Raw genomic sequence first — 7,907 nt, forward strand, 5'->3', positions numbered from 1 at the left:
TTCTTAAGACTATCTCACTATGTACTCACTCATAACTATAATATCTTATCTCCTAAATACTATTATGCTTAGAGAGTAATTTAAATAATAAAATAGATAAATATAATATAACATTTTATATTACTTATTAAGATTTCTTTGCCTTTTATTTGTCAGAATTATTTAGCTAGTGGTTTCGTTTATCATTTTCACCATATGCTTAATTCTTTTTTTTTTTTTTCTATTTTGGTTTAATTTTATTTTTCTTAGTGAGGTTTATGCCACTATCCTCTCTTTAATTTGTTTGCATCTTTAATTTTATGTGTCTTTTTAAGCAATGGAATATCAAAATTAGTAGTTAAAATGTTGGTGTAATAAAAAAGTATAAATTGTAAAGTAGTGACTAAATTGTTTATCCAAACAGGAACTACTCTTAATACCAAAGCAAAGATAAACCGTAACATCCCAACTTTAATTAATAGTAGAATATTAATTAGAGATAAATATTAGAGACTAATTGGAATAAGTGAGTAGAAATTATCACACAAATAGAACACCATGATTTGTGGTCTACATGTTATTAAACAAATGCTAAGAAAGAATCAAAGCGGGACCCACACTTTGATTATGAACCACATGACCAAAGCCATATCTCTTCAATTTCATTTTTCATTTGCTGAACTGAAAGAGCACTCAGGAAACAAAGACTCCCTCACCCTCTCTCACGCCTCCCACCCTCATCTCTACCTTTCCATTTATTCAACAATCAAACATGGAAGATTCTTGCATGCAATCCACTCATTAGTTTCTTGGGTCAATTAGAGCAAGGAACAAAGTATTGATTAAAACCTCAAAGATTCGGAGGTTTGAGTAAAAGGGGTCAAATTGGAAGTTGAGAACTTAGTGGCAAAAATAAGAAGTTCATGGAGATAGAGAAGTTGGGGAAAAGCTTGAAGCTTGGAGTTTCAACACTTAATTCATGATTCTACGGCCGCTGGAAGTGGAGGATGGCAGCAAAAGCTGCATTTTGCTTACTGCAACAGCTCACCTAGCGAGCAGGAAGGTCTCTCAATGACCGTAGCAGGGCAACAGTTCTTCTGCATCTTTGTCAAACCATTCTTGAATATTGGTAAGAAAACTTAGAGCTCTTTTCCTTTCATTCAGATTTCAGAATCAGCATATTCTTCGATGTTAGAAAATGTCATTAATTCCATTCTTGGTATTTACATGTGGTTTTTGTGGTGAATGAGGCTTGGTTAAATAATTGGAGCTGAGCATGGAATTAAAAGTGGAATTCAGAACCATTATAAAGGAAAATAGAATTTATTAAGAAGCATTGGATGCTTGAATGATGACTGAGGATGTACGAATCAGTAAGGACAATTGTTGAAACAAGGAAACAAAGAAGACTGGAAATATTTATGGAAATTCGTATGCTGGATGTACCCTCACTAAAATGGTCGTACTTCTCTCTGTGTTAGTCCAAATTTAACCATTCTTGATGTTCTGGATAGCTAACGTAATCCCGGTCGTTTAGGTACCAGCCTAGTGAGATGTAATGGAGAAATGAGGTCTCGACGAATCTTTAAAGTGAAAGGTCCAACACAGAATTTATGCAGAAAGTGTTTGGGATTGGGCTGCACTCAAACGGTAAATTATTTCTCTCTGTAACTCCGTTTGGATTTATTCTGATTGCTATGGAAAGCTGACTCAAATACGGTCGTTATGGTCCCGGTTTCATAATTTATGGACCAGAATTGTGGCCAGTAGGTATTTTTGAAGTTGGAACTCTGATGCTGGTATTATGCAGAAAAATCTGCACACAAGTTTGGAGTAGTTTCGTTGCAAATTCTGCTTTTCGACGAGTTTCGGAAATGTCGGTGGTATGGTTCAAGCGTCGATTTCAGGTGGGTTCCCTTAGAAGCTCAACCTTTATGATTAGTTAGTATCTTAGTTGCCCAAAATATATGCATGACAATATTAGTTTAGAAAGAAAGTTAAGTTACTTCCCGTAAATTATGATTTGCATGATAACATTAGGATTTAGGGTGAATTAGTGTATGAGAGGAGCTTAATCCCAAAGTTCTTCTCCATTTTAATTATTTAATCCATTATGGTGTGCATAGCTATTAGAAAGAGGGATTGTAGGCGAATTTATGCATAGTTTACACAAAACAGAATGCTGAATTGGTATCCTCTCTAAGTGAGAATAGCAGATCAGCATCCTGCAGAATCTTTTAAAATGCATATGCTTTCACTCTTTTTAGATCCCTGGCTCTTTTAGATATTTTATGTGGATACTATAAGTACATTAAATAATTAGAATGTTAATTACACGTTAGGTACATGATAATCAGGACAAGTTAGTATTAACCCGGGAGGGAATTCATGGGCAGGATAACAATCAGGATTATTAAGTTAAGTTTAAGAAAGTCAATCAATTATGGTGGTTACTTATGTACCACGTTATGGGATTCGTTAGAATCCAATCATGTTATGATTGTGAGCTTCAGCCGTGTCGATGTACATTATTATCGCAGACGGACATGTCAGGCCTCTGAGACCGGCTCACCTCAGAGTGTCTTTGTTATGAATAAAACGAACAAGATATATAATTTGTGTTACACCTTTATGTATTATGTTATGAAATTATGTTATGTAAATCATGTTTAGAGATTGACTATCAGGATCAGAGAACTATTAGTTCGTCAGTTGCCCCGGTGTAGACACCAATAGTAATTGGGTAGTAGGAATCCACTGAGACGAAGTGACTGTCTCATTCCCCACTTATTTGATTTCAGATAAACAGGTTGATCAAGATATCATGGTCTACAAGCATGGAGTTCAGATACTTGGATTATGCTAGTTGAGCTGACGTCATGTTATCTTATATTTGTATAAGATTTAGTTTCTTTATGTTTTCAGTTGTTAGCTCAATTTAGTATTAATCTCTTGGATTTTGTAATCCTATTTATGTATTCGGACAATATGTAATGAAAATTTAATGTTTCCCGATTCAGTTATGTACACTCTTATCGATATTCTAGATAAATTGACATGGGGTGTTATAATGTACTCACTCATAACTATAATATCTTATCTCCTAAATACTATTATGCTTAGAGAGTAATTTAAATAATAAAATAGATAAATATAATATAACATTTTATATTACTTATTAAGATTTCTTTGCCTTTTATTTGTCAGAATTATTTAGCTAGTGGTTTCGTTTATCATTTTCACCATATGCTTAATTCTTTTTTTTTTTTTTCTATTTTGGTTTAATTTTATTTTTCTTAGTGAGGTTTATGCCACTATCCTCTCTTTAATTTGTTTGCATCTTTAATTTTATGTGTCTTTTTAAGCAATGGAATATCAAAATTAGTAGTTAAAATGTTGGTGTAATAAAAAAGTATAAATTGTAAAGTAGTGACTAAATTGCTACGCCACTTTTCCTTCATCAATCAAACAAAATTTAAGGTAGATAGTGAGATACTTTTAATATTTGTCTTAGAAACTAAATGGAATCTTACGATTTTTCTTAGTGACTTAAATGAGTTTATTCTAAAAGTAATAAAGAAATTAAAATACAACTTAGCTCAATTGCAAACTTGAAAACCTTCGTACCAGCCCAATCCCCTAATTTGAATCCTAACCAAGATGATTAAGCATATGAAAACACCTCTAACCAAGTAGAGATTAAATTCTTCCAAATTTGCTTCATACGACCAACTTGTATTACATTTCCAAATCTTCTCTATTAAAACCAAGTACCACTAAAAAAAAGTTAAGAAATTGCAGTTATATATATTTTTCATTGTCGCAATGTTATTCTTGAATATACATTTCATTGCTATATTTGAAAGAAAAAAAAGAACCTATCCCAAAAACAATGAGGAAAATACATTTGAAAATAGAATTACATTTTTCCTTGAAACAATAAGATAGTGTAGTTGATTTACTCAAGAGTAGACATGACTTGATGAAATTACTACAAAGAAGGTTAGAAAACACAAAAAAGAAAAAAAACAAGATTACAAAATATGAGATCATGGGCAAGTAGTGATGTGTGAGTATCAATATTTATAAAGACCATTGTGGTAAAACATACAGTTTTTTTTTTATATATAATTATTGAAAGGAACTCCAACAATCATGAGGGTTAATTGTATAATATAATAATAATAATTTTGCAGTTATAGTTGCATCATATGAATACCTAAGGGTCAATCATAATTGTTTTTATTCCTTGTAATTAATCGTTTGATTGTTTTTTTTTTTTTGATAAGCTAATCGTTTGATTGTTGATTTAACCTCTTGCAATGTGTAATAATATATTAATATGATTTATCTTGGTTTTTTTAGAAAATTAGATTATATATATTTAATAACAATACTAAAAATTATATATACATATAATTTATATGTACATATTTTAGTGACATATGGATATATTTTTTTGGTTTTTACGTATGAATGTTTTATTGATCCATATATACGAATTAAGTTTTTTATTTGGGCAAGTATATGGATATTTAGGTTACTCTTAATTATTTAGTCATTTACATTTTCTATTAATCCATATTTATCATTATATATATGCCAAAATATAGTCTTTTGGAATTATGGGGGTTTCTTTTTCTATTCATGTATTAATCATCTTTTATCTTTTACTAGTAAAAGGAAGGTTGAATTACTCATAGGCCTTCATTGTGATGATGTGGCACCTCTAAAAAAACTCCATATTTTTATTGAAAATTTACCAACTTCTCTTAATTATTATTAAAAATATCTAAAATAAAATTTATCCTCCACAAATTAAATTTCATGTCTAATGATTAATACATGAATAGAAAAAGAAACCCCCATAATTCCAAAAGACTATATTTTGGCATATATAAAATGATAAATATGGATTAATAGAAAACGTAAATGACTAAATAATTAAGAGTAACCTAAATATCCAAATACTTGCCCAAATAAAAAACTTAATTCGTATATATGGATCAATAAAACATTCATACGTAAAAACCAAAAAAATATATCCATATGTCACTAAAATATGTACATATAAATTATATGTATATATAATTTTTAGTATTGTTATTAAATATATATAATCTAATTTTCTAAAAAAACCAAGATAAATCATATTAATATATTATTACACATTGCAAGAGGTTAAATCAACAATCAAACGATTAGCTTATCAAAAAAAAAAAACAATCAAACGATTAATTACAAGGGATAAAAATAATTATGATTGACCCTTAGGTATTCATATGATGCAACTATAACTGCAAAATTATTATTATTATATTATACAATTAACCCTCATGATTGTTGGAGTTCCTTTCAATAATTATATATAAAAAAAAAAACTGTATGTTTTACCACAATGGTCTTTATAAATATTGATACTCACACATCACTACTTGCCCATGGTCTCATATTTTGTAATCTTATTTTTTTCTTTTTTGTGTTTTCTAACCTTCTTTGTAGTAATTTCATCAAGTCATGTCTACTCTTGAGTAAATCAACTACACTATCTTATTGTTTCAAGGAAAAATGTAATTCTATTTTCAAATGTATTTTCCTCATTGTTTTTGGGATAGGTTCTTTTTTTTCTTTCAAATATAGCAATGAAATGTATATTCAAGAATAACATTGCGACAATGAAAAATATATATAACTGCAATTTCTTAACTTTTTTTAGTGGTACTTGGTTTTAATAGAGAAGATTTGGAAATGTAATACAAGTTGGTCGTATGAAGCAAATTTGGAAGAATTTAATCTCTACTTGGTTAAAGGTGTTTTCATATGCTTAATCATCTTGGTTAGGATTCAAATAAGTGGATTAGGCTGGTACGAAGGTTTTCAAGTTTGCAATTGAGCTAAGTTGTATTTTAATTTCTTTATTTCTTTTAGAATAAACTCATTTAAGTCACTAAGAAAAATCGTAAGATTCCATTTAGTTTCTAAGACAAATATTTTGTTTGATTGATGAAGGGAAAGTGGCGTAGCAATTTAGTCACTACTTTACAATTTATACTTTTTTTATTACACCAACATTTTAACTACTAATTTTGATATTCCATTGCTTAAAAAGACACATAAAATTAAAGATGCAAACAAATTAAAGAGAGGATAGTGGCATAAACCTCACTAAGAAAAATAAAATTAAACCAAAATAGAAAAGAAAAAGAATTAAGCATATGGTGAAAATGATAAACGAAACCACTAGCTAAATAATTCTGACAAATAAAAGGCAAAGAAATCTTAATAAGTAATATAAAATGTTATATTATATTTATCTATTTTATTATTTAAATTACTCTCTAAGCATAATAGTATTTAGGAGATAAGATATTATAGTTATGAGTGAATACATAGTGAGATAGTCTTAAGAATAAGATGACATGTTGAATGTTAAATTCTTTTTGTACTTTCGAACAGGTGGAGGGTGTTGAAGCCCTAGATTTAGACCCCCAAAAATAATTTTTTTGGTAAAGGATTTAGGCCCCAAATTTTTTTTTATCACCTTTATACTATAAGAAAAGTTTACAATCTCTATTAAAAAATCTTTTCATCATCTCTTTTAATTAAATTAAATCATTTTAATTTTAATTATCTTTAATTAAATCATTTTAATTTTAATTATCAATATATCAAATTATCACTATATAACTTCTTACACAAGGGACCAACTAACTAAAATGAAAAATTAAATTAAAAGGGACCAACTAATATATAAGATTTATATAAATAAACCTCACTAAGAAAAATAAAATTAAACCAAAATAGAAAAGAAAAAGAATTAAGCATATGGTGAAAATGATAAACGAAACCACTAGCTAAATAATTCTAACAAATAAAAGGCAAAGAAATCTTAATAAGTAATATAAAATGTTATATTATATTTATCTATTTTATTATTTAAATTACTCTCTAAGCATAATAGTATTTAGGAGATAAGATATTATAGTTATGAGTGAATACATAGTGAGATAGTCTTAAGAATAAGATGACATGTTGAATGTTAAATTCTTTTTGTACTTTCGAACAGGTGGAGGGTGTTGAAGCCCTAGATTTAGACCCCCAAAAATAATTTTTTTGGTAAAGGATTTAGGCCCCAAATTTTTTTTATCACCTTTATACTATAAGAAAAGTTTACAATCTCTATTAAAAAATCTTTTCATCATCTCTTTTAATTAAATTAAATCATTTTAATTTTAATTATCTTTAATTAAATCATTTTAATTTTAATTATCAATATATCAAATTATCACTATATAACTTCTTACACAAGGGACCAACTAACTAAAATGAAAAATTAAATTAAAAGGGACCAACTAATATATAAGATTTATATAAATAAACCTCACTAAGAAAAATAAAATTAAACCAAAATAGAAAAGAAAAAGAATTAAGCATATGGTGAAAATGATAAACGAAACCACTAGCTAAATAATTCTAACAAATAAAAGGCAAAGAAATCTTAATAAGTAATATAAAATGTTATATTATATTTATCTATTTTATTATTTAAATTACTCTCTAAGCATAATAGTATTTAGGAGATAAGATATTATAGTTATGAGTGAATACATAGTGAGATAGTCTTAAGAATAAGATGACATGTTGAATGTTAAATTCTTTTTGTACTTTCGAACAGGTGGAGGGTGTTGAAGCCCTAGATTTAGACCCCCAAAAATAATTTTTTTGGTAAAGGATTTAGGCCCCAAATTTTTTTTATCACCTTTATACTATAAGAAAAGTTTACAATCTCTATTAAAAAATCTTTTCATCATCTCTTTTAATTAAATTAAATCATTTTAATTTTAATTATCTTTAATTAAATCATTTTAATTTTAATTATCAATATATCAAATTATCACTATATAACTTCTTACACAAGGGACCAACTA

The 7,907-nt window shown here is 28.0% G+C and overlaps 1 long non-coding RNA gene across 2 annotated transcripts; it reads left to right on the forward strand.

Moving 5' to 3' along the window:
• Positions 1 to 556: 556 nt before the first annotated feature.
• Positions 557 to 3,002, forward strand: LOC123895588. Of its 2 annotated transcripts, XR_006804417.1 has the most exons (5): positions 557 to 1,108; positions 1,230 to 1,438; positions 1,517 to 1,629; positions 1,735 to 1,886; positions 2,781 to 3,002. It is a non-coding gene; the product is annotated as an uncharacterized LOC123895588 (long non-coding RNA). The 2 variants fall into 2 exon arrangements; XR_006804416.1 differs by having other exon boundaries at positions 571 to 1,438.
• The last annotated feature ends 4,905 nt before the right edge of the window (positions 3,003 to 7,907 follow it).

Source organism: Trifolium pratense, linkage group LG7 (assembly GCF_020283565.1).
Source record: "Trifolium pratense cultivar HEN17-A07 linkage group LG7, ARS_RC_1.1, whole genome shotgun sequence".
NCBI lineage: Eukaryota > Viridiplantae > Streptophyta > Magnoliopsida > Fabales > Fabaceae > Trifolium > Trifolium pratense.